The 27,462-nt window shown below is 39.4% G+C and overlaps 1 protein-coding gene across 7 annotated transcripts in view; it reads left to right on the forward strand.

Annotated features, from left to right (window-relative positions):
* The window catches only part of TBL1XR1 (TBL1X receptor 1), a 167,937-nt gene that overhangs the window by 41,316 nt on the left and 99,159 nt on the right, over positions 1 to 27,462 (forward strand). For 2 of the 7 annotated variants that reach the window (XM_041732013.1, XM_041732017.1), the window contains exon 2: positions 8,649 to 8,856. The exons of the other annotated variants lie outside the window; for them this stretch is intronic. The gene's annotated coding sequence lies outside the window, so the exon portion shown is untranslated. The remainder of the gene's footprint in view (positions 1 to 8,648; positions 8,857 to 27,462) is intronic. 7 annotated transcript variants of the gene reach the window in all.

The following is a 27,462-nucleotide window of genomic DNA, read 5'->3' on the forward strand; positions in this document are numbered from 1 at the left end:
TGCAGGCCCATCGTTTTTTTTCTCTCTCAATCAGCTAATCATAGGGAATCTCCTATGTAGGGGATAGGCATTGTTTGAGGAAGAAATAGCAGTGCATGAGGAGTAGGCACCCTGAGGCTGTGAGCCACCTGCTCGTGCTTCCCAAGCATCCGGGGTCTTGTTCTGTACGTACTACAGCCACTGGGTGATGGAGTATCTCTGTCACGTCAGCTTTGACTTTGTGGATCAGATGATGATAATTATCGGTGGCAGCTCAGGTTCCATAGTTCCTTGTGGTTAGCTGTTCATTCTCTACGAGTATAAAAAGTACAAGGATTGTTTTGGTTTGATGCAGAAGGTATAGTTTTGCCCTAGAAACTCTTAGAGGTTTCTGCTCCGATTTTCCTAAGGAGATTTGCTGATGGCTCCTCTTGGCGCTGATCGGTTGAACTTTGAGCACCATTGCAATCAGAGTTCATTTTGGTCACATGGCTTAGCAACTTGTACCCGTATCCTAGATTGGCTGGAGAGCTTCTCTCTTCCTCTGGGCCATACTTCAAACTGCTGGATTTCCGGTCACTCGGTAAATAGATGTGCATGCATATTGGTATATGTTGTTTCCAAAGAGGCCCACAGAGTTTTCTGCTTCTTTCTTTGTTGAAGAAAATACAGGGTTTTCATTTTGGAGGGCAAGTCACAATTGACTTGCCACACTCCATTGGTTCCTAGAACTAAGTAGTGATGGCAGGACCCTGTTTTTTCTTGGGACCTGGACCTTTTTATTGGTCTTCTGGCATATGTGTCTTATTAAGGCATCTAGAGGACTGCTGTTTCCTCCTCACAAGGTCTTACTGACTTGATTTTATCAGTGTAGTGGACCAGTTGATGTGCAGTGATGTGGTGAAGTAAGCTCATAGAGAGCTAGAGACCTGACGAGCTTGAGGCAGTAGAGTGAATATGTACTGCTGTCCCACCCAAATGAAAGCAAATTGCTTCTGAGGTTCTGTCTGTAGAAATAGAGAAACCATTTGTCAGAACTATAGCTGCATTTCAGGTACAGTCCTAGAGATCACATTTGGGTTACCAGCTGTGCTTGTAGTCATTAAGCTTAGAATACAATTATTGTGTGTTCGGCATTAGCCAAACAGTTGTTACCTGCATATCTGCATATCTGCATTACCTGCATATCTGCCAGAGGTTGGAACTCTTGCATCCTTTGATTCTTTGATCATTCCCCCAGGAGTGCAGTGCTTTGGAGGGACTGCTCCAGGGGTTCATATATGAACCCCACGTTTCTGTCATGGCATCACTGTGGGTTTTTGTCAGTTGGTAGCCGGCTGGGACTGTCCTTTTCAGTTATATAGTCAGCACCTGGAGAAATGACCTAAGATGAGGGGATTGATCCACTCTCCATAAGTGGGCTTGGGCCAAAACTTGATATATTCTTTGAAAACTGTAATCCCTTATTCTGACGCATGCATCACAGTGATGCTAAGAGGTCCTTAAGGGGTTAGTTCTAAGAGTTAGATTTTATAGTCTCAAAAAGGTCAGGGTATTTCCCTTTCCCAAGTGCATGGTTAGTTACCCTAATAAGTGACTGTTTTCTTTTGTGGAAAGCCATGAGGAAAAGAACAGTACTTGTGTTTGGAGGGTACTTTGCCTTAACTTCATTCTAGAGGTTCTGGGTCTAATAACTTGGAGAGGCTGTGGTTTTCTGTTTCGTGGCTCATGTCCTGTCCCCTCTGTCAGCCCCAGTGTGCCAAACCTAGAGTTGTTTATTTGTGCCGGTTGGGGATCAGCAGACTTGTTCAGTGGGTGCCCACATGTGAAATGTTTTAGGGTTTGTGTGCTGTAGTCTCTGAAAAAACTGCCCAGCCCAGCCATTGTAGTGCTAAAGCAGCTGTAGATAATACATACATAAATGGACATGTCTGTGTTTCCATAAAACTCTATTTTAAAATACACACTGGGTCATATTTAGACTGCAGGTTGTAATTTGTCTACTGCTAGTACAGATCTTACAGGATTATGATGGGATGTCCTAATATTATGATTTTAGGGACTTTCCACTGTTCTTGCAGACAAACCAGTTTGATAACCACTAGGTTCCTGTTTCTCTAATCTTCTTTGGTACCACTTGTTATATATAATTAAGCAGTGAACAACTATTGGACTATGCATTTTGGTCATAGCTCTGGAGCAAGGGTTGGCAAGCGATAGCCTACAGGCTAGAGATGGCCTGCACTTGTTTTTGTTGATCCACAAGCTAAAAATGTTTCACATTTTTGATTGGAAAAAAATAGGGTGATAATATCCTGTAAGTGAAAATCATGTGAAATTCAAATTTTCCTATCTTGGAGCACAGCCGCACCAGTTTGTTTACATATAATTTATGGCTGTGCTCACGTCACAGGAACAGAGTAGGGTAGTTGAGACAGACCGGTGGCCTTAAAATAATGTCTTATCTGGCCCTTTATAGAAAAAACATTTGCTGATCCCTGCTCTAAGGTTGGAGAAAAATTCTTTTGTTTCACACTCAGTAACTGCCTTGTTCTCTGTCAGGGCCTTGACTCAACAATTTACACTGTGAATATGTCGCTTTCTGGGTTTGAACTCTCCAGTTAGAAGCAAGTCCTCCTCCCCCGTCCTTGTGTATCCACCTCATGTGTTTCATAGCTTTCCACTGCTGGAAGGTCTCCACTTGGTCCCTGACGCCTTGTTTTAAAGGCACTTTATTACATATGACTGCAGTTGGTAATGTAATTTTGCCATAGTCTGAATAAGCTGTCAGAGGCCCCTCTTATGTAATTGTTTCCCTATTGTAACCAAACTCAACTAGATAACATTCTCGGATTCCCATTACCTTAAATATTTGCTCATCACCTCAGTAATTTCAGAATTTAATGATATACATAATATTAGTCAATATTTTTATTCAACTCTTACTGTGTGCATGCACTTGTCACACTTAAGTGCTTAGTATAGTGTTCGCAAAAGATTAGCTGACATTTATTTTTTCATTTAAAAATAACGCTTCCCCCCACACTTCAGGTATTATTAAAGAAAGACCAAAAAACTTCATTGGCCATTAAAATTTTAAAAATCACATTAAAATTAAATTGGAATGAATGACAAATTAATAGTTTTGTTTATAATATTTCTCCTCCTTAAAAAAATTTGTAGATAAATTTGTTATTTGCAGTAGTTATGTTTATGAAGTTGTGAACACTGAATTAGCATGTAATGAACCGTTGCTCTTAGGGGAAATGCAAGATTAGGTTCCTGTGAGCCTCTGGTCACATTTTCATCAGCTGATCAATAATAACCTTGTTTTGTGTGCTTTTGTTTAAAGACCTCTTATTTTATATATGTTGTTGATTCATTAACGTTGCCTTCATGGCCAACAGCATTATAACTCCTCCATGAGCAGAGCTCATGTATTACGCATTTTCTCCATAAGGCATGTCACAGCCAGCAACGCTAGATGAAACTTCAGCACTATGCTTGGTCCTGAAAAAACAGTAAGTAGTAAAATCACCAGCAAAAAGCACAAAATACAGAAGTTTGGCACTAAATGTACCACACAAAGGACATTTGTTTATAGAATGAGGACTGAAACCAGAAAGCAGAATTCCGTGTTATTTGCTGGGTATGTGCACAATAAGCAGCTCCAGTTTTTTGCTGTTCTGTACAAGTCTGAAGATTGCATAGGCACCATAAGTATTAACTTTGCGGTTACATATACATTTTAGCAAGTAGGCAGATCTCACAAATAAGAAATCCATGAATAATGAGGATTGACACTATCTTCCCAGATGCCACAATTTTTCATTTTATCTTTTATTTATATTTTAATTTTTTCACCTTTTAAGGTTAGTTTTGAATTGTATTAAAATACGCATAACCTAAGAGTTTAGTTGTATGCACGTGACTGTACAAGTATTCTCCAGAACTCTTTATGTCTGTACTCATTAAACAGTTTGCTTCCCTCCCTCCATTTCCTGGCAGCTACTCTCTACTTCCTGTGAACCTGAGTGCACTAGATACCTCATAGAAGGGGCGTTAGGATTTGTGTGACTGGCTTCATTGACTTCGCATTATACACAGGGTTTATCTGTGTTGGAGCATGTGTCACTTTCCTCTTTAAGGCTGAATAATACTCCATTTTATGCGTAGACCCCATTTTGTTTATCCAGGTATCCTTTGGACCCTTGGGTTGCTTCCACCATTGGGCTATTGTGAATAATGCTGCTGTGAACATAAATACCCCTCTGAGACGCTGCTTTTTTTTTTTCTTCCAACAGTGGTTTATCTTTTCTATGTTATTCATATGTGTGTGTTATATATGTATATATATTGCAAAAACAAATGTGCTAAGTAAGTAGAAAAGCAAACAAGTAAAAATTGTCAGTTTGGGTGCCTGGGTGACTCAGTTGGTTAAGCACCCAGCTCTCGATATCCGCTCAGCTCATGAGGTCAGGGTTGTGAGATGAGCCTGGGCCAGACTCAGGCTGAGTGTGGAGCTTAAGATGCTCCCTCTTCCTCTCTGCCTCCCCTGCACTCACTCTCCCTCCGTCTCAAAAAAAAAAAAAAGTCAGTTTGACCTCATCCCATTCACCAGAGACAGCATTATTTGTAGTTTGGTATGTGTTTTCTCCTATGTACACAGTACAAATGTATGCATAACATATGTGAAAATATTTAATATGACTTCTGTGCATTTACAGTTCAGTAGAGTTCAGTAGTAGTTGGGGTCATATGCATACCGTTCTGTATATTGTGGATATTTCACATAAATATATCTGTATCTTAAGTACTATCTAGTATTCTGATTTCTGTTGTACCATATTTTTTAGAAATCAGGTTTTAAATTTAAAAGTAATGCATACGTGTGTTAGAAAAAACTCCACAAACAGTACAGAATGGTGTGAAGAAAAGTAAGGATATCTTTTCTTCCTTTATTTTTCTTTATTCGCTCTTAGTCTTCCTTCCAGGAGGCAGGTGTTGTTTGCTGTAGTAGCTTTAAATAATGAATTATGCTAAAGATACTTATTTCTTGATATATTAACCAAGAGGCACATCGAATATGAAGGTTTCGAGGGAATTAGTGCATTTACTCTTCCTTATACTTCCTCTTTCCAACTTTTTAAATATCACTACAGAGTACAGAGTAGATTTTGCAGCTCCTTCGTTTTCTGTCTCCTTTTTTGCTTTAGGATGTTCTAGAAACTGAAAAAGAATTAGTAATTTTTATGATTATTTACTGCATAATGTTTATGAGAATGGAATATAGTGCTGTTATTAAACTTCTATTCCAGGAGAAACTCCCACCGTCAGTGATAAGAGTATCCTCATTTCTCGTGTATGGAAAATTTAAATTTCTGAGGGTCTAAGAAGTCTTTATTTTGACTCCTAGTGGCAAATCTGACCAGTTAAGAGCAATGCTTTGCAACCTTTTACGTCGTGATAGGTACATAGAAATTGATACTGTTTGAGGGGTGAAGCTGCTCATAGCAGGGATCTCTGGTGACCCACTTAATTTGTAGGATACGTGGGGGGAAGCTCTGGGTCATTACAGGAATCTCGTTTCCTGGAACTTGGAGGACACGGCTCTGCTGTCTTTAGCATCCAGTATTTCTGATGAGAAGATGAATGTTAGTTTCTTGTTTCCCTTTGGCACCTTTCTTGGTATTCTGGAATTTTACTAGCATGAGTCTGTTTAGTCATGGGTCTTTTTCCATTTATTATTTCATTGTTTTTGTTTTGTTGAATCTTTTCACCTTCTTACTGAATCTTTATCTCTTGGAGAGTTTACTGTGTTCCCCTCAACCCACCACTCCCTTTTGAAAATTAATTTCCTTCCACCTCTGTTCTCTACTTTTGGATGTTTTGTGTAAGTGGATCTTGGACCTCCTTCTAGATATTCATTCATATCTAATTTTTTTTCTTACAGCTTTTAACTGTTTGTAGGGGTTTTGTTTTTCCATTTTTGATTTGCTTTGCCTTGGAAGAAGGCAGCTCCCTTCAACCTTACGTTACAAACAACGTGGTGTTTAATCATGCTTCTGTTCTGCTCCTGCATTTCTGTTTTCTCCGTGAACAGTTCTGTTTATCTTGTTCCTCTTTCATACTGTCCGGCTTCTCCACGTGTTTAGTGGATCCTGCGTAGCGTTCGCAGTTGCAGGCTGTCTGCTGCAGTATCGCTCATCTCCACCAGGCCTCTATCTTGAAATGGTGGTTTTGGTGTGGTAGGTTCTGTGAAGCTGGATTCGGTGTGGGTGGACCAGCCGCCTGGCCCCCTTCCAGGCAGGGGGTGCGAGGTGTCCCCGCAGGTGGGGAGTGCTCTCCTCTGTTTCACTTGGCTGCTGTTAGGAAGTTAATCCCTTTCTCCCTCTTTCCCCCCTGGCGCTCCCCCCTCTTACTCCCCTCTGGGTGTTAGAGGCGCGGTGGGCCCCCGTGTGCCTGGCTGCGCTCGCCGCTCGCCGCGGGACTAGCCCAGGCGGAAGGGCCTCCCTCCTAGAGAGCAGGCCTTTGGCTTGATCCTAAAGGCAAGAGCTGCCACCGCCATGTCCCTGATGGCGAGTCAGAGGAGGAGGGGGGCGCTGTCCTGGGTCAGGTGGCGCCAGCAGCACCCTGACGAAGCACCCCCGTGGTTTCCTCCTCCCTGTGGTCGTGACCAGCATGTCCTTGAAAAGATTGAGGTGGGTTCTGTATGGGATTTCCTCTTCTTTTTCCCCCTCTGTTAATCCAGTCTGTCCTACATTCTATCTGCCTGGATTTCTTAAAAACTTATGATTGTTCAGCGACATGTTTTCTTGTTTTGCCACGGTGCTATCCTTTCATTTTAATTTCGGCCTTTTTCCTGCCATTTCATGGGGACCTTGGGAAGGAGGATAGAGAGAGAAATTTATTTAGTCTGCTACCTTGAGCTATAAATGACTAATTTGTGAGTGATTTTAAGAGGTGGGTAAAAACTCAAATACATCCTTCTTTTTTTGTGCCTTAGCAGGAATATTAACTCGTCTCCTCCCCCCCCCCCCCCCCCCCCCGTAACCAAGAACATTTTACTGTCCAGCCCATGCTCACAGCTCACTGCTGTTTCCCGGGCTGGGCCTAGGGCTTCGTGTGGAAGAAGGCCCGCTCAGCCACAGCGACATCGCTGGTCATCACCTTCTGAATGTTGGCTTTCGTTTGCTTTTTTTTTTTTTTTTTTAATATATAAATATAAGGTTGTATGTGTGACTGAAGCCATCTTTTTTAAAGAGACAACATATATTGGATAATGTTTATTCAATCACTCATGAAAATGGTCAGAAAACTGATAAAATAGGGTTGTTACCTCTAGTGAAACAGCAAAGCAGAGAAACAGTTTTGAAAATGATTTAGTAAAAGCCTGGGGGAAGAGAGGGAGAGAACAGCTAACTCAATTTTGTTCTTATCATCTTATATGGATGCGTAGTTCAGTTTTTAGCATAAACTTTGCCAGAGGGGAAGAAACATGGTACCTATGTCCCAGATACCTTTTCACTTACCGTCTCATAAACCTTGATGGTTTTTTTGTTTTGTTTTTGTAACGTCCTGAGGATATTAGGTGAAGGGTTTTACTGCCTAAATGCTTTTAAACTTTAGGCCTTTGATGAAAAATCAAGAAGGTAGGTGAGTGCATACAAGTGTAATAGAGACAGTGCTTATGTGTGTGGCTCTCAGACTTTTTTGGTCTCTGGTCCACAGTTAGACATGCACCTACATTGCTGCCTTGTACGTGCGTGTGTGTGACACTGAAATGAGAGTTTCATGGAACAGTATTTGCCTTTCATGTGGTATACTGATTTTATCTATTTCATTAGCACAAAGGGTATGCTCTGCTAACTTGATTTATGATCCACTAATAGGTTGTGACCTATGGTTTGAAAACCCCCGATTTAGGTCCTCATCTGTTAGAATAGTGGGAAAATGGAGGGATTTGGATTGAGGAGACCTGGATAGATCTAAGTTTATAGTTTTGAGTAATTTCCTTCTTGGAGTCTGTTTTTGCAAGTGTAAAATGGGAATAATACTATCTAGTTAGTTCGATTATTTTAGTTTAAAAATAAATGCAAAGTGCCTAGCCATGGTAGGGATAATGTAGATATTTAAAAATCAGAAGATTTTTTTTTTTATCATTTTCGTTATTTTTACTATATATGCCACCTGCCATGTTGTAGGCACTGGAATTCAAACTAGGGGAGGTAGGTTAACATTTTATCAATAAAGAGACACGTAAACATAACTGCCTCACTGGTGAGAAGGATGTTAGTAGAGAGTACTTCAGAGGCATAGTGACCTAATGGAGGAAATTGGAGTTGGGCAAGTACAGGTATGCTTTTATTTTTAAAGTTTCAAGGAACAGGGTCCCTCAAATTACCTCTAGCTAAATGGAGTTTTACATTAAGGATACATAAGGGACATAAGAAAAAAACAGGATTTAAAGCTGCAGAGATAGGTGTTTCAGAGAAGGGCAGTACCGTTTTGATCATAACGAATTGTTTTCGTTTTCTGACTTCATGGATAATTGGCACATCTTCTAGAATATAATAGAATTCTCTTGTGTTTCCTCCAGTAGTGGCAGGACTAGGTCTCCAAGTCAAGGCTGGTGTTCGTCATTATAACTCCGTTCCCTCTCTCACCAGGTCAGAGTCTGCTCTTTGATTTCTGCTGGAGTGTCTGCTGACCTCTGTCGAACTCGTGGGTTTCTTGACTCCTGGAGTTTTGGTTGTAAGCATCAGTAGACTCTAGATACTGAAACTAAAAAAAGGAGAGACGTGGTGGCTTACCGAAGCGAAGAAAAAATGAACAAGAGATCTAGGACATAGGAATCGGTGAGCTGACTTGGAAGTGGTTAGTAATCAGTTCAAATTATTTTCCTTTATGGTTCTTCTCTTTACATTCAGATACCTGGGAAGGAGGGAGTGTGATTTGCCTAGCTTGAGCTAGGTTTCCATCCTGTGGCCAGGGGAGGAGAGGACGTTGTGCTGTACGTTCCAGCCCAGCCTGTGGTGGAAGCTGTGTGGCTCCTCTAAGGCCCAGTTAGAGGCCTGCTCCAGAAGGGAGCTGGGTCCCGGCACCAAACCGACAGACGCCCAGGACAGTGCAGCTCACTGGGTGTGGAGTTTGTGGGGGGCTGTACGCATTTTATTCCAACTCCAAAAAGAGTGTGTCTGGTCCTTCATCATTATCCTGCGTAGAGTGTGTCAGTGGACACACGTCTGGTTTAAGAAGCGAGCAGAACTTTGGACCAGTATGTGACCAGGGCTTATGGCACGTATTTTGAAATTATGTGATAGGAGAAGAGGGAGATAATAAGGATAGTGCCATCCTGGGGATCTCAGATTCATTTAAGCTGTGAAATTATATGACCATATTTATGTTTCAGAACGTTTAGAGGCTTCATAAAGGTTGGAGTTGGGACAAATGGCTCTGTGAGCAGATAGAGGCAGCAAGGCTGGTAAGAAAGCTGTTGAATTAGTTGAAATCCAGATTTTTAAGGCCCTCTCTGATCTTCCCATGTACCTCTTAGATTTAATTTTCTGCTCTTTGTCGCTTGCTTACCTCTCTCTAGCCATACTTATCTTTTGATCCAGTCAAACTAGTTCGTGCCTCAGAGCCCGTGTGCTTGCTTGGAATACTCTTATCTTTGGTTGGCACTTGCTTGGATTCTTCTCATTTGTACCTCAGCTCATAATGTCCCTTCCTCCTTTCCTGGTTAGCTTTTCTAATCCCTTGCATGTGTATTTTTTCACTGTCAGATTATTCTGTTTTATTTTCTCCATAGCAGTTACATTTTTTTTTTTAACTTGTTCCACAAACAGTGGCAGGGAGTTATGGTTTGGTTGCTAGTGGAGACTCATAGGACCCCGAAACACAGTGCTGATAGGTCTAATTTATTGCTGAAAAAGGAGACAGTACTGCAAGTGCCTTGAAGTAAGGTTACACGCTCACAACCAAAGGTTGCCTCTTAGCAGTGGACCTGGAGAGGTTAAGTGTGGATTCCAGGTTGTCTTCCCCCTGTAGGATCGTCTTGGACAGGCTGTCTTTCTCAGACTGGGATCCCTGATGTGTGCAAGAAACACCATGAAACCAGGGAGCCCACAGTGGAGTCTCCCCTGCCGGCCACCTAGGCTTCTGGCAGAGTCTTCTGGGGTCTCAGCGGTTGCAGACCGCCTGACTCCCTGTTAACTGTGAGTAGTGCTGACAAGCAGGTCAGACAGCCCAAAACTCGTTGGACCCAGGGTTTCAAGGCATCATTATTAATCGGCACGTTTTATGCATCTCCTAGGCGTCCGTGTCGTGGAGGGTGCCTCTTTTATTTCAGCAGTTTACTCAGGCCAGTTGCAGGCCTGTTGGAATTTACTCCCAGAGTGCTTTTTGCTTATGTGTTTGTTTCTTTCTCTGCCATTAGAACGCAAATGCCAGCAGAGGAGGAATCTTGTCTGTGTGGGAAGATAACAGTGAATTTTTTAATGTGTGTAAGATTTAACAGTGGATATTCAGAATGACCAAAAGTATCTTTTCCATTTAGGGTCTTTTTTTTTTTCTTTCAACTTTTAGGCTTGAAAGGACGAAGCACTTTATGCAGTGTTGAGGTCAGGATGCAGTGATGTTCCCCTTCTTATACTCCTTTATCTTTCCTTGACTCCCTTGTAAGGGTCTTTATGATTAGGCAACTAAGGTAGTTTCCCTTTTTTTCTGTTTTGCCATATGTCTTTGGGAAAGGCTTGGATATACAAAAAATTCTCTCTCAACTGTCTCCTATAAAAAAATTAAGATATTTTTATAAGTAGGTAAGGCAGTCATAGCTACCCTTTAGGAGTACCTTTTATTCAGCAAACATTTGTAAGTCTTTCTTGTTTCTTGAGAGCGAGAGCACGCGTGCACTTTTGGGGGGTGCAGGGGCTGAGGGCTCCGTGCCCAGTGCGGAGCCTGATGTGGGGTCAGTCTTGTGACCCTGAGATCATGACCTGAGCTGAAATTAAGAGTCAGATACTTACACACTGAGCCACCCAGATTTCCCTACGTTGTTGTTTTTTATGTACCTTATATGTGGTCCTTAGGAGGACACCATGAGGGGGACAGTAATGTCCTTATTTTAAAGAAATATAATGTGAGGCTCAGAAGTTAAGCCTCAGGGCTTTACAGGCTCAGGGCTGTTCTTAGTAATCATTTGGAACAGGTAGTTGTGCGCCTAGGTCATTAGAGCTCCCAAAGCAGAACTCACCTCTAACCCTGTAGCAGAAACACGGTGGCAAGACCCTTACCGTCAATGCTAGGAGATGACTTTGCAACGTACCGTCGCAATAGAGTTGAGAAAAAAGTCCAGGTTCTGCCCCTGATAGCTTGGTGAGTCCATGTTAACCATGACTTCTGGTGCTTTGTCTTATTCCTCTGTTTCCTTTTGTACTTAGCTATTTAGAACTCTCTTTTCTCCTTTGCTGGATTCATGTCAAGTAGTCAGATGGTTATCTTGAAATGGATGCTCCTGATAGGCTGCATAAGTTGTGTTTTATATTCTCTGAAACATAGTTTTCTGTTGCTCCTGTGCTACTGACCTCACAATAAGCCTCAGTAAATCAGCTCCTTTTACAGTCTATCTAAATCCCACGTATTTTAGCCTTTTAAAATATTTCTAGATTGTCTTCCTCTGAGAGATGGGAAGTATTTTTGTGCATCTAGGTTCTGGTCATGGGTCTCTAATTTTGCTTCCCATTCAGGTAACCATTTTTTGATTCATACTTTTGCACATTTGAACATCTTACAGGGCTCAAAGTTTAAAATGTTACCAAAGTGTATATACGTTGAAAAGCCCTTCTCACATCTGCCCCTTACCCCTTGGTTCTTCTTCTCCTGGGAGCTTGTTGTCCCCTCTGTTATGTATCCTTCCAGACATGAGGCTGTTACATGCGAGCACATTTGTACTCCCCCCTTCTCCCTGCAGCCTAACAGTGTGCCGCGGTGACCGTGGTGACCCGAGGAGTTTGCTCCTGCTCTTTCCAGAGTGAATAATGCTTCGCTGTAAGAGGCTTCTGTTGATGGGCGGAACTGCGTTTATTCTGCAAGAGTGACTTTGTAGGTTAGTTACTCTGTGTAGATCCTCCGCATGTCAGCAAGCATGTTTTGAGTAATAAATACCCGCAGTGGGGTCTTAGGATCAAAGGCTCTGCTCTGACACTTTGCTGCCACGTTGTGTCCACGGAGGCCGTGGGGACGCTCCTTGCAGCAGCGTCCAGCGTGATGCTACCAGGTGCGGGTAGCACTTGTTTGTTTGCTGGATTTTTGGCACTTTTATCTTTACCAAGCCGGCAGATGAAAAACGCTGTCTTTCTTTCTTTTTAAAGATTTGCTTTTCCGGGATCCCTGGGTGGCGCAGCGGTTTGGCGCCTGCCTTTGGCCCAGGGCGCGATCCTGGAGACCCGGGATCGAATCCCACATCAGGCTCCTGGTGCATGGAGCCTGCTTCTCCCTCTGCCTGTGTCTCTGCCTCTCTCTCTCTCTCTCTGTGACTATCATAAGTAAATTAAAAAAAAAAAAAAAAAAAAGATTTGCTTTTCCTTGTCATATAATAGCTATAATACATACAGAGGCACAAAATATAGCTTGATGAATTTTGCAGATTAAACAGACCTGTGTAACCACTGCCCCAGTCATTACTTCATCCCCAGCCCCCGGAGAGATGACCATTATCCTGACTTAGAGCACAGATTATTCTCGTGCTTCCTGGAAATCGTACAGCATACGTCCTTATTTATGGCTTCTTTGCTTACCACTGTATCTTAAGATTCATCAGAGTTATTATCGGAAGTTCCTAGTGAGATCTTAATTTGCACTTCTCTTACGAGGAGAAAATCTTTTCATGTTTCAAGCTTTAAATTTTTATGAGTACCTTTTCATGTTTCAGGCTTTAAAATTCTTATTTTCTGTAAGCTATTTTCTGTATCTATGGGTGGGTGATCATTTTCTCATGGGTCTCCTTGTGTAAAGGAAGTTAATCCATTATGTGGCAGTGGAATTTGTACCTGTCTTCTAAAGTTTGCCACGACTTTTGACTTGGCATATGATGGTTCCTGCATGAAGATTTTTAAAAATTACATAATTTTTTGATGGCCATTACATTTCTTCTCCCATTGTTTTCCTCAATAGACCTACTATTTTCTGATCATCCAATAACTTTGGTTAAATCCACTTTAATGTCCATGAAGATGCAAGTGTAACGAAGAAATGAAAAATGATAATTGCTGACAGTGAAATTTGAGTCCAATATAAATGGGGTATAAGAAGAAAATATTGTCACTGTTCAAGAGACTCTAGATACGTAGTCAGAGGAACTTAACAAAGCTACAGGCAAATGAGGAAAGTGGTTGTGATGAAAAGGATGATGTTCCAAAGGAAGTGATGCTGGCAAAAAAACTTGACTCTAATGGGACTCTCTCAGAGACGTTTATGACCTTCAAAAATGCAAGGGCTAAAATAAATATTAGAAGCTGGTCCCAACTCAGAAAGGAGTATGACAATTCCTCAATGTGTATAAAATATGAAAGATGTGCTGTATTAGAAGTCATACCATGAGAAAAGACAAATGTGGTCAAACAACTTGATAAGTTATTTACAAAGAGATAAAGCACTTTAATTCACAGTGGTTCTCATTTGAAAAATTACAGTATACTAATTTTAAAATATAATTTTATATAATATAATTATATAATATATAATTTTATATAATGTCAAAACATATATTTTATAGTCTTACTGTATTTTTATTTTTTTATGTAACAGTTTTTAACGTTTTTGTTTTTGTTTCTTTTTAGAGTTTTTATTCATTTGAGAGCCAGTGAGCTAGAGCACCAGCCAGGGGGGATGGGCAGAGGGAGAGGGAGAAGCAGGCTCCCCGCTGAGCAGAAAGCCCTACTCAGTGCTCCATCCCAGGACCCCGAGATCATGACCTGAGTGAGCCACAGGCAGCTGCTTGACCAGCTGAGCCACCCAGGCACCCCTGTTCTGATCATTTTAAAGGTCACAGAACAGGTCCCACTGATTGAGGTCACTTTGCTTGGTTTCATCTCATCCGATCATTTCTGTGACCACACTAGCATACCAAATGAGGACTGCCAGTATATGTTTAAACAGACAGCCACCCTCTAGCTCCTTAAGTTGACTGGTAAGTTTCGGAAAATGATCTCTTTATTGTCTGTTCTGACCTTGGAGTCCATCATTGATTAAATAGAATTGTAAAAAGGGGTATGTTCTTCATGTACTTAGGACTTGAGTTCTTGGAGCTGCTCTGGATCTCATTTCTTCCCTAAGTTGCCAAATGTGTATCTTAATAGTCTCATGAGCTTTATGAAGAGGACTCTAGAAGGTCATGAGGGACAACAATGATTTTGTGTATTTCTTCAGAACCTATTTATTATATACTAGATACTGTGTAAAGGATGTGCAGATAGATTAAAGCTAATATAATGGAGTTGTGTAGAAATATAGAAGAATTAAAGTTCATGGTACTGAAAAATTTAAGACATTTTTTACAGTGTTGCTGAATTCTTTGCTGTATTCTGTGGTAATAGCAATACCACCTTGTTTTCAAGGAAATTGTTGGGAATTGTGTGCAAATTGAGCATTTTTATATGGGTCAGGTGGCAGCATGTCTAATACCTGTCATGAAACAGATACTTTAATGGAAGTAATATGTTACAGAAATAATTGTACTTGGGCAGCAGGTCCCATACTGATTGTAATCTGTCTGTGGCAGATTAATGTTTAAAACAAGTAGCCAAATTTTGGATTGTGAACGTGTTTTATGAGCAGAGTAAGTTAATCAACTCAGGACTTTTAAGTTATTATTGGAGCTAGGTTTTGAACCTCCCAATCCAGTGCTTTTATGCCTAAAAAACCTGAACCTAAATTGTTAAATAATTATAACTTAACATTATGTATAGTTATTTAGAAAGGATTTGATTTTGACTTCATTTCTCTATAAAAGCTTGGTTTCTGCATCTTCATTTTCTTTGGGGATGAAATGAAAGTTACTGGTTCTAAGTACTTACTGAACACATTTTTATTCAGTATTTTTGGAGAGCCTGTGCTGAGAGCTCTAAAGGATATAAAAATGGTTGTTGGCTACCATGAAACTTTAATAGGTAAGATAAGTCTTGAATACAGGATACACAGAGCTGAACAAATGATACAGTTAACAATCATCTTTTGGGTGATACTCCTTTTGAACTTAAGGGAGGACTTAAGTTCCTCTAAGGAGTAAGCAGTTATTTCCAGCTAGGAGAATGAGAGCAGGCTTCATGGGTGCACTGTAGCTCATCAAGGGCTTCAAAGATAGCTGATGGGCATGTTAACAGAAGCATTATCAATTGGAGCAGACAATGCTGATTAAGTCCTGAAGATAAGAAAGCTTCTCTGATGTGTCTTAATTTTATTACATATCCTGTTTTGGTTAATGATTTTTGATAGTTGATTGTTGGATTATTAACATTTATCAGTTTTTGTTCTTAAGAGAATGTTGCTTTATGTTTCAGGATTGTGTAGTATAGTAGGTCCCAAAGTGTGATCTCAGGTAGCATCAACATCTCCTTGTACCTGTTAGACACAGATCCTTGGTTCCACCCCAGTCCTAGCAGTTGGCACTGAAAGAATAGGGGTAGGACCCAGTGATCTGCTTTAAAAGCCTTACCTTGATTTGAGAGGACCAGGCACGTATAGTCCATTGTTACCTTTTGAAAAAAATACACATCAGCTTTATTTGATAGAGTTTACTTTTTTTTATATGTGATCCTTCTCTAGAAGCTGTTAATGATTAATCACCCACTTGGTAACTTTGATTAAAAGTCCTTGCTCTCCAACTTATTTTATTTGATTATAAATTTTTTTTATTAGTTTGAAGGGTAATTTTTTTTATTTGAAAATCTGGAATTTATTTAGGGAGCTATTTTGATTGTCAGTGGTAATTATAAAGAAAATTGCCAGGCCATCTCCTTGGCACATCAAGTATACTTGCTGTTTTATTGTCACCTAGAATATAAGATTGGGGGCAGGCCGGGAGGCTCAGCGGTTTAGCGCCGCCTTCAGCCCAGGGCGTGATCCTGGAGATCCAGGATCAAGTCCCACGTCAGGTTCCCTGCATGGAGCCTGCTTCTCCCTCTGCCTGTGTCTGCCTCTCTCTTGCTCTCTCTGTGTCTCTCATGAATAAATAAATAAAATCCGTAAAAAAAAAAAAAAGATTATAAGAATGAGGTCATTGGATATATAGGAAAAATTAGTTTTATAGTAATTTGTTTTGAAATTGTAATAATTCATTATTTCTAATTAAAATCTAATAATTGATTTAATCTAGTAATTGACAAATTGCCAGACTTTTCCAAAACAGCTGTATTTTACATTTTGACCGGTAGTATTTGAGGGTTCCAATTTGGCCACATCCTCAACCACCATTATTATTATTTTTAAAATTTTATTTATTTTAGAGAGGGAGAGGAGGAGCAGAGGGAGAGGGAGAGTCAGACTCCACACTGAGCATGAAGCCTATCCAGGGGCTGGATCCCACAGCCTGAGATTGTGACCTGAGCTAAATAAAGTCAAGAGTCAGATGCTTAACCATGAGCCATCGAGGTGCCCCTCAACTACCATCATTACTGTCCTTGGTTTTGGTAGCCTTCCTAGTGATTTTGATTGGCATTTCCCTGATGTCTAGTGATGTTGAAAGTATTATCATATGTTTATTGGCCATTTGTATATTGTCTGTGGTGGAATAGCTAGCTATTCAGATACTTGGCCTATTTTAAAATTAGGTTGTTTGCCGCCTTCTTCTTGAATTGTACTATTTCTTTATATATTATAGACACAAGTCCCTTATGTTTTGCAAAAATTTTCTTCTGTGGGCTTTCACTTTCTTGGTGGTGTCCTTTGAAGTGAAAAGGTTTTAAAGTTTGTTGCTTGTGCTTTAGGTATCCTGTCTAACCATTGCTTAATTCAGAGTCACTTAGGTATTTGATCCATTTTGATTTAATTTTTTTATATGGTATGAAGTAGGATTCTAGTTGTATTCTTCTGCATATCCAATTGGATATCCAGTTGTCCCAACACCCATTTCTTATAGTGACAGATTTTTGTGAATTTTTATCTATACTTTCTAGATCTTTTTTGCACTTAAAGAGATTCTGAGTTTTACTGACTACTCCCACCCCATTGTCCAAACGGGAATAAATTTACTAACTACTAACTGTGAATAAAGCAGTGTGTTCTGTTTTAGGCGTCATATTTTTAGAAGGACACAAACTGGAGCAGGTTTTTGTAATTGTTATGTCACAAATTTTTTAAAATGGGAAATAGAACACTTGGGAGTGAGAGACGAGGAGAAAGTCCTTGCAGTAGCGAAAAGATTTTCATTTAAAGTAGAGTTAGGCTTGTTTGGTATATAGTTCCAGAAGCTCTGAGTAGGAATTCAGGTAAATACACTTGAATCCTAGAGAAGAACCTTGAAACAATTAGAGCTATGTAATAATTTAGCAAAATAGCAGCACCGTTACACAGAAGCACTCAACATTGGAGGAGCTCGAGCAGAGGCTAAATGATGGATCATTTTGTCATTAAAATTACAGAAAGGATTTCTGCATAGAACAAAATTTGTTGGAAGGTTTTCTTTTTTCCTATTGTAGTTTCCTTTCTCAATTGTGAAGGGTTTTCCCTTCAGAGTTCATCCTTTTCCAGACTTCTGTCACGTAGGAGAATGAGGGTGAGTGAAAATAGGTTATTGTCTTGAGGGATTAAATGATGAAATGATACTCCTCTAATTTTTGATTAGCTAACATTGTCCTGCATTATTCTGAAAATGAGTCTTATCACATGAGTTAGGGTATGTTTTTGTGTATGTGTGTGTGTGCACATCTCTAACCTTGTTGGAAAACACAACAGTGGGGATGAGGCCCTGTAGCAGAGTGAGAGCGGGGATGAGAACTAAAAAAGGTATTCGTCTAACATTAAATTTAGGCATGGTTGTGATTTGTAGATTATGGAATGAAGAAAGCTTGCATAAATGCAGGAAATGTAAATTGTGTTAGTATAAATGGGATATCATTTTCTTTTCAGAAAAATCTATAAGTTATCCTTCCTGATTCAAGGAATTATGCTCTTTGTAAATGATCTCTTTGAAGAGTATATACGGTTAAAAGGAGGAAGTGTGCTAGTGCGTATCTATACTTCTGTGATAAGTATATTTAAATCCTGTATCTTATGGTTTGAAAGAAACCTGATCATTATATAAGCTGATTGAGGCAAATGAATTTAAATACCTGGCCTTTAGACAAAATAATTTAAGGACCTTTTAGTGATAAGATTCACACTATATGCTCAAAATAGAATTTGGAACATGAAAAAATCAGATACCTTTATTTCTTTGAAGTGAGATTTTGGAATGAGCTTTAGAGAAAAACTTCCGAGCTTAGCCTATTGTATTTTTTTTTTCCCTGCTGTATGTTTTTAACATTTATCTTGTTTGCCCAGTTTTAGAGGTTTTACCTTCCCTTTTTTTTTCTTTTATCTTTTCTTTTCTCTCTCTCTCTCTCTCCTTTTTTTTTTTTTAAAGTGAGCTCTATCCCCAACATGGGGCTTGAATTTACAACCCTAAGATTAAGAGTCACATACTCTACTGACTGAAGCATCCAAGCACCCCATTATTTTAAAGATTATTTCAAAACCTCACTTTGAGCATACCCTGGAATCTTGGTTGAGAATGCTTAGCTTCAAACCAAAGCTTTTTTTCTTTCTGTGATGTTGGTATAGGTATGCCTTAATGAGCAGTTGGTACAATTTGATTAAAATGATAATGTCTTCCTATGACTGTGGCTTTTTAAGGCTTAAAAATTTTAAAATGTTTGTTATTGTGTGTATTTTTTAAAGGGTTTTTCTTTTTTTTTTAATTTTTATTTATTTATGTATGATAGTCACAGAGAGAGAGAGAGAGAGGCAGAGAGACACAGGCAGAGGGAGAAGCAGGCTCCATGCACCAGGAGCCCAATGTGGGATTCGATCCCGGGTCTCCAGGATCGCACCCTGGGCCAAAGGCAGGTGCTAAACCGCTGCGCCACCCAGGGACCCCCCCTTGTGTGTATTTTTTAATGCTTAATAATGTAAAAATACTGTTTTGAATATGAATTTCCCCTGAAGTTACTATACATTAAAAAAATTAAAGCATACTATAAAGATTTTCTTTTGGATGCCTAGGTGGCTCAGTCCGTTAAGCATCTACCTTCTGCTCAGGTCATGATCCCAGGGTCCTGGAATTAAGTCCCACATCAGGTTCAGGTTCCCTGCTCAGTGGGGAGTCTGTTTCTCTCCCTGCCCCTCCTCCCTGCTTGTACTCTCTCTCTCTCTCTCAAATAAATAAAAATCCTTAAAAAAAAAAAATTACTTTCCTTTGCCTGTTTTTAAGTGTACCACCTAAAGACTGCTAATGTTAATAGGTCTCTTTCCATGACCCTGTCAGAAGTTAGTAAAGAACTTCTCTTCTCAATCAGTAGATATAAGATGTGTATATGCAGTACTGGATAGAATGTGGGGGAAAATACTGCATAATATGGTATTTTTCTATGGCTAACTTTTGCTTATGATGTTTAATAGCTTTATTATTTACATTTAGAAAGTAATTAATTTTGTTTTAAAAAAAAGAGTGCCCCATATTCAACTAGTAAGATCTATATTGTAACTTAAAAAATATTATTGAATTTGGAAGATGAAGATATTATTGGTGCTAATTATTTGGTATTTGTGAATGAGCCTGAAAAGATGGATATGTGACCACCAGTCTTACAGCGTTCAGCCCATCAGTCTTGTATAGCACTTCCATGTCTTTATATGTCTTATTTTAGAGGAGAAGGAGATATTTGAAATGTTGTACCTTGTAGCACCTAATAGAATGTACTTCACTTAGTAGGCACAGTATTATGGAATGAATAAATTTGACATTTGTGCCCAGAAGTAGAATTTTGGCAAATTCGTCAACACAGATGTATTATAATTTAAGTATGTCTTCTATTAATAGAATACAACTTACTATATTAATCTTGCTTTAGTTTCCAGCATACTGCACAATTTTGACTTCATTTACATTGATTAATTGGAATTGATTAATTGGGATTACCCTCATTTCTTCATTTGTAGGATTGGGGCTGAGGTTGTTTTTTTAATTCCTTCAAGCCCGGTCTCATTCTAGGTTTCCAGTAATCTAGGACTCTTCATTACTTGCACCTTCCATGGATTTTACTTGTTTAGTTTTGAAAAAATCTTGTAAAATCTAAAGGTGAATCTGATGTGATGGCAGTTTTACCAGAAACAGACTTGCCTTCCTGACATCTCACAAGAAATAGGCTCAGTGGGGTTGTAGGTATTTCGTTCATTTCCCCTGTGCCAAATGCCAGAGACTTGAATTCAGAGCCAGTGATGAAAGTTGGTGCATAATGCTCCTAGGCCACCAAATTTATATTATCACCAGATAAGACCCCTCTCTCAGGGAGTTAAGAATTTAAAGAGAAAGTGAATGCCTGTGGCCTGCAATCTACACGAGTTTAAGCTGGTTGAAAAAAATTGCACATTGCTTGGAAGTAAAGGATGATGGTTAAGAGAGATGTGTGAAGTCAAAAATGTGTGAAGTCAAAATGGGACTTTTTTCTGGGAGGAGAGAGGCTGTAGAAGGGAAGAAAGAGATTGGCATAGAGGAAGATTTCTCAGCAGAGTTTTATTTTTATCAGCTCATGGTCAGTCTCATCAGTCTTTTTCATCTATCTCAAAGGTTGGCAAACTAAGGCTTGATTTTGGTAAATAAAGTGTTTTGGAGCATACCAAGCCCATTCGTTAAATTACTGTCTATCGGCTGTGTTTGTGCTACAATCGCAGCATTGAGTAGATGAGACAGAGACCGTATGGCCCCCAAAGCTTAATATACTTACCTCTTGGCCCTTTACAGAAATTGTTTGCCAGTCCCTGATCTATATGGCTACCCATTCCTCTCAAATACAAAATATTTTTTTCACCTTTTCTGTAAATTTGAAGTCTCACATACCTTTCACGTAGATTACCTATTTTTGATATTTTTGCACATTTGCTTTATAATGTTATTAATCATGTCATTTTTATTTATCTCATAATTTGGTTGAGGCCATTTCAGAATAAGTTGTACACATTATGATCATTTACTTCTAAATACTTGTGTGTATCCCTTAAGAATAAGGATATTCTTACATAACAGTGCAGCGATCAGATTTGGGGAACATTTAACATTGATATGTCATTGGTACAATATATTATTTAGTATAGTCCATATTTCAAATTTTGCCAGTTGTCCTGTTGATCTTGTTAGTAGTTGTTTTGCCCTAATCCAAGATCCAGTCCAAGATCACACATGGAATAATCTTTAATTTGGCCTAGTTCCTCAGCCTTTCTTTGTGTTTTATTAGTTTTACATCGACAGTTTTAAAGAATGTTCCTTTCGTTTGAGTTTATTTGTTTGTTGGAACAGAGTCAGATTATGTTAACTCTGTTTTTAAAGGAATGCAAAGTATGGAATCACATAACAAGAAAAAGCTACAGGTTAGAATTGAAATAATTCTGGTCCAAGCATTAAGAGTGAGGCCTGAATACTAATTACAGGAAAATAATTGCTTGTCTATTATTTCTACATAGTTTCTATTGTGTGTATATTAAGGAAAAGAAGAAGAAGAAGAAGAAAAAGAAGTACAGTACGCTGTATTCCAAGAGCATGGACTGGGGCACCTGGGTGACTGAGTTGGTTACTCAGCTGACTCTTTATTTTGCCTAGGTCGCCATCTCAGGGTCTTGGATCTAGCCCCACATCAGGCTCTGAGCACTTAGCCCTTGAAATTCCCCCTCTTCTCTCCCTCTATCCCTCCTCCCATTCGTGCATTCTCTCCAATAAATAAAATCTTAAAAAAAAAAAAAACCACAACGTGGACTTTGAAGTGGTGACATAGTTTTAAATCTCAGCTGTATTGTGAGTAATTGTATAAAGGTGAGGAAATTACTTAACATCTTAGAGTCATTTGTAAAATATGGGTAATACATTTCCTTTCAAGTTGTTTGGGGAAGTAAATGAGAGACCATGTACAGAGTAATGCAGAGTAAGAGGATGCAACAGTATGTGTTATTTAGTAAAATACAGTGAATTTGGAAAAGAGGAAAATCAGTATGAGTTAGAACTGTCAAAAAAAAAAAAAACGGGTGGAGAAGATTGCACTTCACCTGTGATTGGAAGGATGGGTTGATTTTTAGATAAACCATGTAGGTGTGAAGAATCCATTGGAAATTCTGGAGTGCGAGGGGATATGGTCAGATTAGTAAAGGAAATAATGTTTAGAGCGAGGAGATTGGAGAAACAAAAACTTTGTAGTTTGAAGTTCTGGATTATAGTCCAGCCTTGGCCACTGACTAGTTGCATGACCTGGAGTACATTGTTTCATCTGTCTGGACTGTGTTTGGCATTATTACCAGCGATTTTCAGAGAGGAGAGACATCACTGATGGGTCGGAGCAGTAAGGAAAGGCTTTCGGCAGGAAGGCGTTGAGATGGGTCTTAAAACATGGGTAGGCTTTCAAGAGGAGGAGAAGGAAAGGGAAGGGCATTCAACAACATGCTAAATTAAAGAAGGCACTATTGCAAATAAACCTGTTCTATCACAGGTTAAGGAGTGATGCATAGAAATTAAAGTTACCAATTCTGAACTCAAGAAGGAGGGTCTTTATAATTAATGTGTGGCATTTAGAGTTGGAGTAGAAAAATGATCCCCTTAGTTATTTAAATAAAGGTTGATGAGACTCATTTGGAATATAACTAGATTCACTTGATGTGACATTGGGGGAGGGGGTGGATGATGGTTTTCGCATAGTTTGTGTAGGGAGCCTAAGGGCTTTCTGTTGGAGAGGAAGATACTTCAAACTCTCTTCTCCCAGAAATAGAATGTACGTAATACCAAAACTTAGTGGAAAGAAAGGGCAGCTATAGTCCTGCAATAAAATGACCTTGAAGAACATGAGTGAGGTTGACCTGTAGGCCAGTGAATCAGCATATATGCCTGAAGAGTGTCTGGAATGTTCCTGCATGCTGGTTGATCCTGGGGCTTCTGCAGACCCAGCCCCTCAAGTGTGGCGGTTGGTCTTGGAGCAAAGTCAGGTATAAACTAAAACAATTTGAAAAATTGGTAGCCAGTGCTGCTGACTGGACCAGGATCTAGGCCGGCAGCGTGTCACAATGCGGTGGGTGGCTGTTGTCTGTTCAGGTTAAATTTCGTCCTGTCGTGTGGCAGTAAAGACGCTATTGGGATGGCTGTTCTCTGCACGTCGCTCTACCTCAGCATTCATGGCCTTTCTGCTGGCAGTGGCCCATATCTGTATCCATGTCCATATCCTGTCTAGAAATAAAATCCGTGCAAGGCCTAATTATATGTGAATCCAGCTATTCCTTGAAGATTTAAAGACCTGGCAGTCCAAGGTTTTCTTTTAAAAAATCCTGTTTTTAGTGTTAAAACATAGGGATCTCTTGGTTTTATAGCAGTTAAGAAATTGACATAAGACAGTTCCTATTTATTATAACGTGCTCACTCTGTTTATCTGTCCTCCCCCCCTGGATTATATATAAACTTCAGGGAGTTTCCTTCCTGTTCTGTCCTTAGCATCTGAAATAATGCCTGGCCTATGGTAGGCACTCACCGAACAGTAATCAAATTGAATGAAGAGTGTGGTATTTCAAAGCGTGACATGAAAGTAAGACTAATAAGTAAAAGAATTTACAAATGAATTCCTTTAAAATTGTATTAAAGTTTTTATTCTTATGCTCTTTCTCTTTCCCCCTTTGTTTATGGGCTTTGCCTCAATCAGTGAAAGGGTGAATATGACGAGCTACCCTTTAATTTTGTCTAGGATTCTTAGTCATGCTCCTGGATGACAATTCCATGGCCAGATATTTTAGCCTTAGTTGAAAAGGACACTTAACATCCTTTATCAGTATAAAGCCAGCAGCTTTAAACTTTATTTTATAGTAGTGATTATTCAAAATTTAAATCTTATTGGTAAAATCCCATACTTAAAGAATTTCTACCTAAAAGTTATATTAAATTTTACTAACTTATCAAAGATACACCCAGTGGTGGGAGTGTGCAAAAGGCAGAATTTGTTACCTACAGAAAGGAAGTTCATTTCCTGGCCCTGGGTGACCTAGAAAATCAGAAAATTCAATACCTTTTTTTGTTTAATACTAAGGAAGTAATGACTGCATATTATAAAATGAAAAAAAAAAAAAAAGAGAGAGAGAGAGAGAGAGACTTCTTTGCCAGCCCAACTTTCAGGAGACAACAGTGCTTTTAAAAACCTGTGTTTTGGTCTTTTGGTGGTTAACATTATGTGTTTATGTCTTTCTTGATCTATTAGCTTTAGACACAATTTATTATTTCTCTTTAACTTTTAAGTGAGGTGTCCCTGATAATGTCTTAGTGAAATATGTGTTCTTTAAATAATGCCTGAGGAGAGAAAATTGTTCAGATTGGCATAAAACAGGAGAGTGCAATAAGAGGCTTATTGGGCAGGAGAAATATTGGGAACCGTCAGGAAACACCTTCCTGTGTTTTCCTTCACTCACACACATAATACTTCTGACACTTCTGATCACTGCATGTGTGGTGATTTTTTTTCCCCACACCGAGCAGTTCTCTAGGGCACCAGCTGGGTGTCCTGTAAGTTAACTCAGTTGTGACTCTGTCTACAGGGAGTTAGCCTCCGGTCCCACAGGATTAAGGGTTCCATCCCACAGGACTCTCTACTTCAGATGCCAGTTGCAAGTCCCAGTTGTTGCTTCTGAGTGACTGACTATGAGTTGGGAGTTCCCATGACCCCCCCCCCCCCCCTTGGGTTTGATAATTTGCGAGAACTCAGGGAACTACTTATATTTACCAATTTATAGTAAAATAATATGATGAATGAACATTCAGGTGGAAGAGATGGATAGGGCAAGGTTGGGGGGGGGGGAGGCTCCCTTGCTCTGGCTGCGTGTGCTGTCCTCACAGAACCTCCATATGGTCAGCAGTCTGGAAGCTCTGAATTGCATACTTTTGAGAGTTTTATATGGGGCATGATCGGTCATGAACTCAGTCCTCAGTCCTCCCCTTCCTGAAGGATGGCAGGTGGGGCTGAAAGTTCCCAAGCTTAAATCATGGCTTTGTCTTCTTGGTGACCAGCCCTCATCTTGAAGTTACCCAGGATCCCACCAAGAGTTGCCTCATTGGAACAAAAGGCACTCTCAACACCCAGCAAATTCTAAGGCATTTAGGAGCTCTATGCCAGAAGCCAGGATCAGACCAAATACTAGAACCAAAGGTATCCATAATGCTCTTATTAGGAAATTAGGAGCTTTAGGATCTCTCTCTATATATCCCCCTACTATTTTACAGCAGCAAATGGATCAAGGTAGTAGTATTCTAAATCTACTTAGAGCAAAAATCTAGTATTTCTGTGTCTTCCTTGTAAACTTAGTCTAGGAATATATCTCTAATTAGAGTTGGACTTCAAGGAGATTTAGCCTCTGCCAAGGCATTCATTCTCCATTCAGAGAATTCCTTTTTTTTTTTTTTTTAAGATTTTATTTATTTATTCATGAGAGACACACAGAGAGAGAGGCAGAGACACAGGTAGAGGGGGAAGCAGGCTCCATGCAGGGAGCCCGCTGTGGGACTCGATCCTGGGACTCCAGGGTCACGCCCTGGGCCAAAGGCAGGCACCAAACTGCTGAGCCACCCAGGGGTCGCCTCCATTCAGAGAATTCTTTGGGGACTTAGGAGTTTGAAGCAATTCTAGAAGTTTGTTTTTGCATGTGTAGTATGGTTATAACTACATTATCTTTTCCACTTTATAGTGTAAAGTCTTTGATCCTTAAATAGATTCTGAATTAGATGTTTGAGAACATTGAGAGTGAAAAGATTGAATGGTTTTTGGAAGAACAGGCTTTCTATATTGGTCTGGAATGGAACCAGTTTCATAGAATGTGGCTTAACGGTAGTCCTCGCTCAAACATTCTACAATATGTCCTGAATTTCTGCCTGAGAACATGGATAAAATGAGGGAGGGGGAGAAAGCTAAAAATTCACATACTGTATAGTAAGAAATATATAAAAGGCCATTGGCCTTAGGCTTCTGGTTTCTGACTGCTTAATACTTGGCACAGTGTGAAAAACAGCAGATTGATGGGGTCAGAATGTTCAGTGGTCTTGGTTGATAGTTCCCCTTGTGCTGAACCGATTCTGCTCTTCAGTACTGGTTCTCTGCCCTTTGAATGAAATAGCTAGTTTTACTGTATGTTTCTTGCAATCAATAACATGGAAATAAAGTGGAATTTATTGAAGCTCCAAGGGGGACTTGCTGACTTCTTTCAAATCAGAAAATTAGTCACTATACTAGTGGAATTAGAAGTTCGACTGACTCAAATTATTTACATCTTTATTACTACACTAGACAAGATGCATATTAATAGAGTTTATAGAGCAGATTAAATTGTCCAAGGAAGCAAACATCAGGGAGAACTGAGAGCGTCCATTGCCTTATGAGGAATTTCCTGGGATGGGAACCTGCAAGTTATTTCCTATTAATGCTTTAAAAATTTTTTTGATATTCTATCTAGAAGGAAAAATAATTTCAGGCTACACAGATATTCAGTAATTTTATGACATTCAAAACCAAAATAAAGGTACCATTTTTAAATGCAGTGTAATTATGGAGAAGGCTTAATGAAAACCTTATTAATTTACACATTATTTGCTATCACTAAAAGTATCCTTCCCAGGAATTCAGTGTTGCTCTTGAGGCAGTAGTTTTTGTAGCTTCTCAGCTACTACTTGGAAGCCAGGGTACAGGAATAATAATATTAGACTGGTATTTCTTTAAAACACAGACATTTGATTAATCGAGTACCCAGTATAGATGATTGGTTTTGGTATTAATTAAAAATGAATATTATTTCTTAGAGGCAAAATCTTGACCCACTCCTGCTTTTGTGTCCAGTAATTCTTTTTTTTTTTTTCCTTATTTATGTTTACTACTTAATCCGGACATGATACATCATACTGCTAGTAGCGGTCTGTTTAAAAGAAACTCACATTTTTGTTTTATGAAATAAACTGTTCATTAACATTCATGAAAACACAAAGTGAAGCAAGCACTCTAGACATTTAGATTAGGTGTACTGATTGATAGTTTATTTAATCAAGTCTGTGGTTCTATTAAAGGACATTTCAGTATGTCCCATCATATCAAAATCTGGTAAAATAATGACTGCCATTAATTAAGTGCTTTTTATATTTCAGGTAGGGTTACATGCTTGATGTGCATTATCTCGTTTAGTTATCATAACGGTACCCCTCTGTGAGTAGATAGTGTTAAAATCCCCCTTTTACAGCTG

Source organism: Vulpes lagopus, chromosome 17 (assembly GCF_018345385.1).
Source record: "Vulpes lagopus strain Blue_001 chromosome 17, ASM1834538v1, whole genome shotgun sequence".
NCBI classification, from domain to species: domain Eukaryota; kingdom Metazoa; phylum Chordata; class Mammalia; order Carnivora; family Canidae; genus Vulpes; species Vulpes lagopus.